The sequence below is a fragment of the Dasypus novemcinctus genome, chromosome 3 (genome assembly GCF_030445035.2).
Source record: "Dasypus novemcinctus isolate mDasNov1 chromosome 3, mDasNov1.1.hap2, whole genome shotgun sequence".
Classification (NCBI taxonomy): Eukaryota; Metazoa; Chordata; class Mammalia; order Cingulata; family Dasypodidae; genus Dasypus; species Dasypus novemcinctus.
In genome coordinates this window covers 173,939,534-173,946,617 of record NC_080675.1, presented here as the reverse complement: position 1 = coordinate 173,946,617, position 7,084 = coordinate 173,939,534, and the positions used below count along the sequence as shown (strand labels likewise).

The window sequence follows — 7,084 nt, the reverse complement described above, 5'->3', positions numbered from 1 at the left end:
TTAAAACAAACCACCACAACAACAAAAGGAAAAACTCTAGTCTACCACCAGATACCAGGAATAAATGAATAGACAAGTGAATGCTGTCAAATCTTAGTGGGACAGATCATTTCCATATTAGAAAAACTTCTAGAGTATTGGGAAAAAATGGGAGGTTACCAAGGGATTTTACAAATTAAACATGTCCATGGTCTCTTAACTTCTTTGACTTAACATTCTCACAACCATAGGCCAATTTTCCCTTTAAAATATAGACACACAAGTCTTAAATGGGAATGAAATCCCACAGGGCATTAGCAGGAAAATCTACAACTCCGTCTTTCGACAAGCCTTTATTAAGCACCTATTCCTGGGCACAGATGATACACCAAGCACAGCTCTACACACCGAGAGATGTTCAGTTAGGAAGCTATGGTCCCTGCCTCCTAGGAGCTCAGAGTTTGATGAGGAGGAGAACCATAAAGCAACTACCTGTGTTAAATGCAATAAGGGTTGCTTAGAATTTGACTGGTGGGTGCTGCAGAAGGACAGTGCTGCCAGGGAACCAGGGGTTACTAAAGAGCATATTTTAATGATAGAGATGGTATACTGATGCCACAGGTAAGAAAGAGGGGCCAGGAAGGGACTGACAGTAGAAAAAGAGGAGTCAAGGAAATTGTGGTCCCTATTGGTTCAAAACAAAATGAAGTGGGAGGGAGAAAGAAGTGGAAGCCAGAGGAGAGCCAAGAATTGCAGGGCTAGATGATTGGAAGGGTGGACCTCATGAACATCAAACTCCAGGGATTAATGAAAGGTGAAGTGGGGCATGAAGTCCTAAGCCAACTCCCAACAATGGCAGGAAACTATGGAAAGGGCCAGAAAGGGCCAGAAAGAGCCAGGAGCGAGAAGGGGTAAAACTGCTGGAGGGGCAAAGGGTCTGTTGAGTCCTTGGGCGCCTGTGCAGTGCCTGGTACATCAAAGACACTCAGTAAACAGAATAAGCACATTCATGCATCTCTCTCATTGTACAGAGGAGGAAACGGAGGTTAAGTGCATTGCTCAGTCACACAGCCTGAGTACAGCTACCCTGGTTGTAGCCCGAAGCTTCCTCCCTCTTCACAAAACCTCTTCACCCAATGTGGAGTCCCTTCTCGGCATCCCCACAGACTCCAAAAAGCAGATTGTGATGATAATCATTTTATTATCTCAAAGCCATTTAAATGGCATTTGCCGTTCCTTGGGTGCTTGGCTAAAAGACGATGCAGTTGAATGAATAAAGGGAGTGGTTAGAATCTCCCTGAGGCCTGGACGAATTACTCACTTGTTGGAGACACACCGCTAGCGTCTGCAATGCACATCCAGGAAGCCGGTCCTGTAACTGTATCCTAGTCAGTCTGCCAATATTTCATTGTCCTCTCCTCCTCTGGTGCTGCGGTCTCATCGTCTTTGTTAAGGCTAAGAAACCGGGTAGAAAACACACACAGGCAAGCTAGCTGTTGACCCATAATCACCGCAGCGTTTTCCACCAACGCTGCAGGATTAAAGAAGTTAGCCTTCAGCTGAGTAGGTCTGGGGCGGCTAAAGCCTCAGTGACTATTATTCTTAAAGAAAAATGAAAACATCTCCCCTAAAGGTTATTGTCAGTCACAGAATCCAGCTTACGACGGAGGGTGGTGACATGCTCCTCTTTCCCACCGGACCAAAATTTCAAAGCTTAAAATGTGTGGTAAATCCAACCAAAGATAAAGATTTGCAGGTGTTTTTTGCATAAAAGCCAGAGGGGCAGATGTAGCTGAAACGTGCTTCTCCCCGAGTGGGACATCTGCAATCCATTAGAGGCGTCCCGAGGAGAGAAAGTGAGTGGGGAGGTGCAGGCACCAAGTCTGCTGCGCAGAAACGCGGCGTGAGGACGTGTGTGGACCCTTCCCGGGATCTGAAAACGGTTACTTTTCCAGGGCTAGACTCACAGCTCTGCCAAATAACCCAGTTCCTGTTTTTTCCTTGCCTTCTATCAAGCTGTTGGAAGAGTCAGTGCCTTCCCTTCACCCACGTACACCTACATGTTTTAGTATTTAGGAGTTGGCAGGCATCGCCGCTGGGGAGAAAACTCCCTTCTTGGAGCGTGTGGACTGTCCTTTCCCAGCACCGATGGAGAGCAAGCCGTCTCCTGACTCGGCTTCTTACGCTCCCACAGAACAAAGCAAAACTGTCACCACGGGCATGACCTGCAGGTTACTCACTGGCTGCTCTGCCCTCTTCCCGACTCCCAAGAAAACCACTCACTTTGATGAACGCCAAGGCTCTTGCAAAATACCCTCGGCTGTGAAAATGACTCTGGAGTATGTGGGTCCTCGAATGGACCTCAGAAAGGCCCCGGATGACGCTCATACCCAGGAGCTGTGCCACACCAGGGCCTGCCTCCTGGTCTCGCTGCGGAAGTCTCATGTCGAGCTTTGGCGACTGGGTGCCACTCGAGCACATGCGGCCAAGGCACTCCTGACGTGAGTTTCCTCCACGGGCCTACCAGGTCTGTTTCCAGTCAGGTCTCTTCCTTGCTCCCTGGCCTTGCGATAAACCATTAGTGCCGGGGCACTTTGTTAATTACTAAACTCCTGGTGACAGACGAACCTGGCCTGTTAAAACTTGTGTGGTAATTTGAGGATTAAAAGCCACACCTCTGGGAAACATCGGTATCAGAAGTGATTTGGTGTCAGACGCGAGGTGTTAGAAGCCAGTTTGACAAAGTGGGTTTCCAAGTGCAGTTAGCAATTACGTTTTTAGAAGTCTTCAATTATGCCATTTATAAGACGATACTTTGAAGAGGTGAATAGTCAGGAATGTGGGTTTAAATCTCTTCATTTAGACATTTAGAGGTAAAGCCTGGATTTATGAAGCACCTACTGTGGACAGAAGCACCTACTGTGTACCTGCATCTATGCTGGATATAGTCTAAATCAATAGTCCCTGCACTTCAAAATCTCAAAATCCAAGAAGAAAAGTCTTCTCAAAAGAGCAAAGTCTGTGGTCAGCACATTTCTGGAAAACATTTTACTTCAGGTCAAGAAGAAAATCATAACTGCAGCATCAATGTGTTTTCATTGGGAAAATCTTACTTAGACCAGAGTGTGTGGACTGAGGGCCTATATTAGGAGATTCTCTCCTAATCCTGTACCATCCATGTCATCTGAAAGTCAACACATGAACAAAGTCTGTGAAGACAGAGGACATTGGATATTTCATAGGTCCTTCACCCCTTTCCTTCCTGTAAACGCTGAGTGTAAGTTTCTATATCAGTCGAGAAGCTGTCCAATGAAAATAAAAAATCCATCTGGAACTGGCTTAAGTTTTTAAAAAGTGCTTTAATTGTTAAACAAAACTAAAAAGGCCAAAGACTTCAGGCACGGTTTGATCAGAGCTTCGGCTGCATTTCTCTACAATTCCCTCAACTCTTCACTTCTCCATGTGTCTGCTCTGTTCCCAGGGTGGTTTTCCTTCGTTATCCACACCATGGCTGCCAGCAACAACAGGTATTACATGTTGCCCTCGTTCTGTCCCTGGGGAAAGAAGAACTTGGCTTTCCATGAAAATCAAACAACAGTCATGAGCTCTAAGGGAACTGGACCACTGTGGAAACAAGCCCCGTGCCCAGGGAAATACACTGGGGTGATGTTTCAGCATGGGTTACCTGAGCCAGTCCAGGGATTGGGGCTGGGAAACTACCCAGAGAGAGGCTGCTGAGCACGAGGGAAGGGATGAAACGGAGGCTGCGGAAGCAATCCCACCAGAATCCGCTACAACCCCTTTTGCAGGCAGGGATCCTAGATTACTAATTACTTTTTATTCTTTATCTGGGATAAGCCCTGTAAAAAGGAGTCTGTTTTCTCTGAATTTGCCAAATCAGACATTTAGAGATGGTTTTCCTTTTTCAAAACCATAACAAGATGGATAACCCTAAGTTTTCTTTTCATAGTTTTCTCTTAACGATGTACTAAAACCCCCCATAGAAATGTTTTCAAAGTTTGATGTCAGGAAGTAACTGAGAATGATTTAAAAATCTGTCCCACAGCCCATCTTCCCAAAACCTTCCTTCCCAATTTCTAAAAGCAGTATCATCTAACTGAGAATTCTTAGAATAACTCAAATATGTCCCTGAAACTTGTACAATGGGTCATTAAATTCGCAGGAGATGCCATGTTACAAGGCAAAATATAACAAACCTTAAAAAGTTTTCTTGTGATGCGTATTCACCAAGAAGTACCTGTTCTGTCCTCACAGAACTCACCCCAAGCTCACCAACTCAATCTGCAAAGTGCCAATCTAAAGTAGGGATTTTTAGCAACTAAGTATTTCTCCACACCTTAATTAGAAATTGAGCTTCTTGACCTCAGGGATTAATTGTGGTACTAAATAAAGTTCCCAGGGAGGAGCCTGCCTGTGATAGTCTCTTTCCTGCCTTGGTGAGGAGCGAATGAGCTCTTGGGAAGGCGGGCCACAACCTTCCTGTGATTGCCACTGATCACTTAAAAGCCACGGAAGACAGACTCCACAAGAAGCAACTTCACACACCCCAGACATACCGAAGCAGTGGTAGCCAAGCTCGCAGGGTTTTTCCCAAGCACTTTACTTGGAAGAGCCATCCTGAGCCTTCACCTCGCCCGTGGCAGAAGTGAGTGTTCTTTCCTGATTGCAGATGGTGTCACTGAAGCTCCCGGGTTGTGTCACCAGCAGATGCATTCAGGCAGGCACTGGAAACCCAGGCCTGGGTTTGTTTGCACCTTGGAATTTACAACGGCATCCATCACTCTTCCATCCTGACAACTTCTACCCTCCTCCTCCTTGGGATTTGCCAGGCATGCCTACCAACCCCAAAACACATTCCCCTCTGGAGAGCAGGGATCCGGGGTCCCTTCAACCCCTGGTTTATGTGACCAGCGAAGGAAAAGGGAGGAGGGTGGGTGGGGTACGGGTGGGGGTGAACCCTGTGCCAGCCTTTGGAATGGCCTCCTCCCTTCTCCCTCGATAGGGAGCAGACTGGGGCAGGAGGGCAGGCATTGCAACACCCCGGCCAGGCCTGCGGTGGGCCAGCCTGCACCCCAGCAGGCAGCTGCGTGGGGGGGCCCTTGGCCCGAGCGCTGCTTAGTCAGGCTCTAACGCCGAGGCAAGCTGCAGATGTGCCCAGACCTGCCGCGGCCAGGTGTCTGGGTCTGGGCCAGGAGGTGATGGCACAAAAGTGACTCTTGCCTCCTGGTGTTTCCTGACCCTGTCCTCAGAGGAATGTGGAGGCCACCTCAAAAGGCCTCCGACAGGCCACAGCTCTCTGTCCACTCCACTGTGTCAAAAGTCTTCGCCTGCCCTGCCCCTTTGGCCGTCTCCCAGTCTCCTTGCCACAGGCCCCTGGCTGGCTCCTTCTCTGGGCCACAAGTGGCTTTCTCAGAGAGGTGACCTGCCTGCCTCATTATCTGCCCTGCTGTTGCCGTCACCACAGCCCAAACCTCCATAGCTAAACGCTGATTCATGATCCCATGATGGAAAATATTGTAATAATTTCAAGTTCATTTGTTTCTACTACAGAAAGCCTTCTTGTGAGAATTTGTTTCCTAAGAAGAAACTATTCCTGTATTTACAGAATTATTAACTGGAGGAAATATTCTAGGGTGTGAATTGTTTTACCAGCCAATTTGTGGCCTCTAAGTCCAACACGAAAAGGTTGTTTAATCTCCGTGTAGCTTTGGGGGATTTCATTAAAACTCGGTGGCGGGGGGGATGTGAGCAGGTTCTCAGGGATGAGATTCACTCTCCAAACGGTTATTGCACATTGGCTGTGTGCCATATGCCCTGGCCTCAAGAAGACATTGCTCTATACAAACAGCACGTTGCCAGACTTAACCTGCAAACGCTTTGCTTGACTTGCAGCATGTCTATCAAAAGTTTGAACTAGTCACTAACTTCCAAATACTGAGGATTTTCAGATTCTCTTGAAAATTCAGGGCATCTGGCAAAATTGTACCGATTCCCCGGTGCTGAGAAGCAGGACAGCAGCTGCCCACTTCAGACAAGGCACGGGCTCTCGGTTCCCACTTCCCCCACCTGCCTGGCCCCTAAGCGTTTGCTGGTGATCCTTGGGGTGTGGGGTGCAGCACATCCACCCCGCGAAAGGCTCAGAGACAGAGCACCTAACCAAGTCCCTCATCTCAGAAGAGCTGATTCTTGCCTCCATAAGAACAGTTTACAGGGCTTTTCTTATTACCATCTTCTCGATTTTTCCCCTTTCTACTCTAATAAAGAGGTGTTTTTTTTTTCTTTAATCCCTGGTAATAAAAAACTAAGAAAAACATTCTGCCTTCATTGTGAGCTTAAAACAAGGAGATTCACACAAAAAAAGAAAAACGGCAAGACTGAAGCCTAGAAGCCAAGGGAGAGGATGGTGGAAGCAGGGCCGACCCTCGCATGCCCTCATCGGCCAGGGAGGGCACTGAGGTCAAGAGCAGGGGGAGGCCAGGCCCAGGTCCCTTTGCCAACCAGCACGGAAATGGCAGCCTGGTCTACAGGGTCTCCACCCAGCCCGAATCGCATTCTAGTCTATATTCAGGGGCAGTGTCTCCATCCAGTTTCTGCTTACATGCTTCCAAGGAATGGCAAAGCAGCTCATCAGATCTGGGAAAGAAATGCAAGGACTAAGTTCAGAAGCCACACAGTAACCTCAGGTGCATGCTTCTAAGTGAACCTGTAGAGATTAGTGATCAGTTTTAATCGAGACCTACTAATTCCCAACATGGGGGTCAAAATTGTCAGATGTGAAGACCTGTGTCTGATGACCCCAAGAATGCATGTTGAAAGAGACAGCCTGCTTTTATGTTTTCAAACTATGTGTTGCTGAAATCCCCTTTGGGTTTATAACAAGGAACAGAGTGAAACAGGTTGATCCCAACATTGGTTGCTAGTGGAAAGTTTTAATAAAACAAATATTACTCAGTTGCCACACAACTAGACTGACCGAAACCTTGAGTCGGATTAAAGGTAGTTAACTGCCTGGGACTTGGAAATTCTGGTGTACACATAATAAGTATACATGGCCCTTCAGTAATACTGCAACCGAGGAGCCCTC

General features: G+C 47.4%; 1 long non-coding RNA gene across 1 annotated transcript; it reads right to left on the bottom strand.

Annotated features, from left to right (window-relative positions):
• Window positions 1-3,236: 3,236 nt before the first annotated feature.
• Window positions 3,237-6,634, bottom strand: LOC131278063 (uncharacterized). The gene is made up of 3 exons (XR_009185238.1): window positions 6,599-6,634; window positions 4,557-4,754; window positions 3,237-3,533 (listed from the first exon to the last, which is right to left on the bottom strand). It is a non-coding gene; the product is annotated as an uncharacterized lncRNA (long non-coding RNA).
• Between the last annotated feature and the right edge of the window lie 450 nt (window positions 6,635-7,084).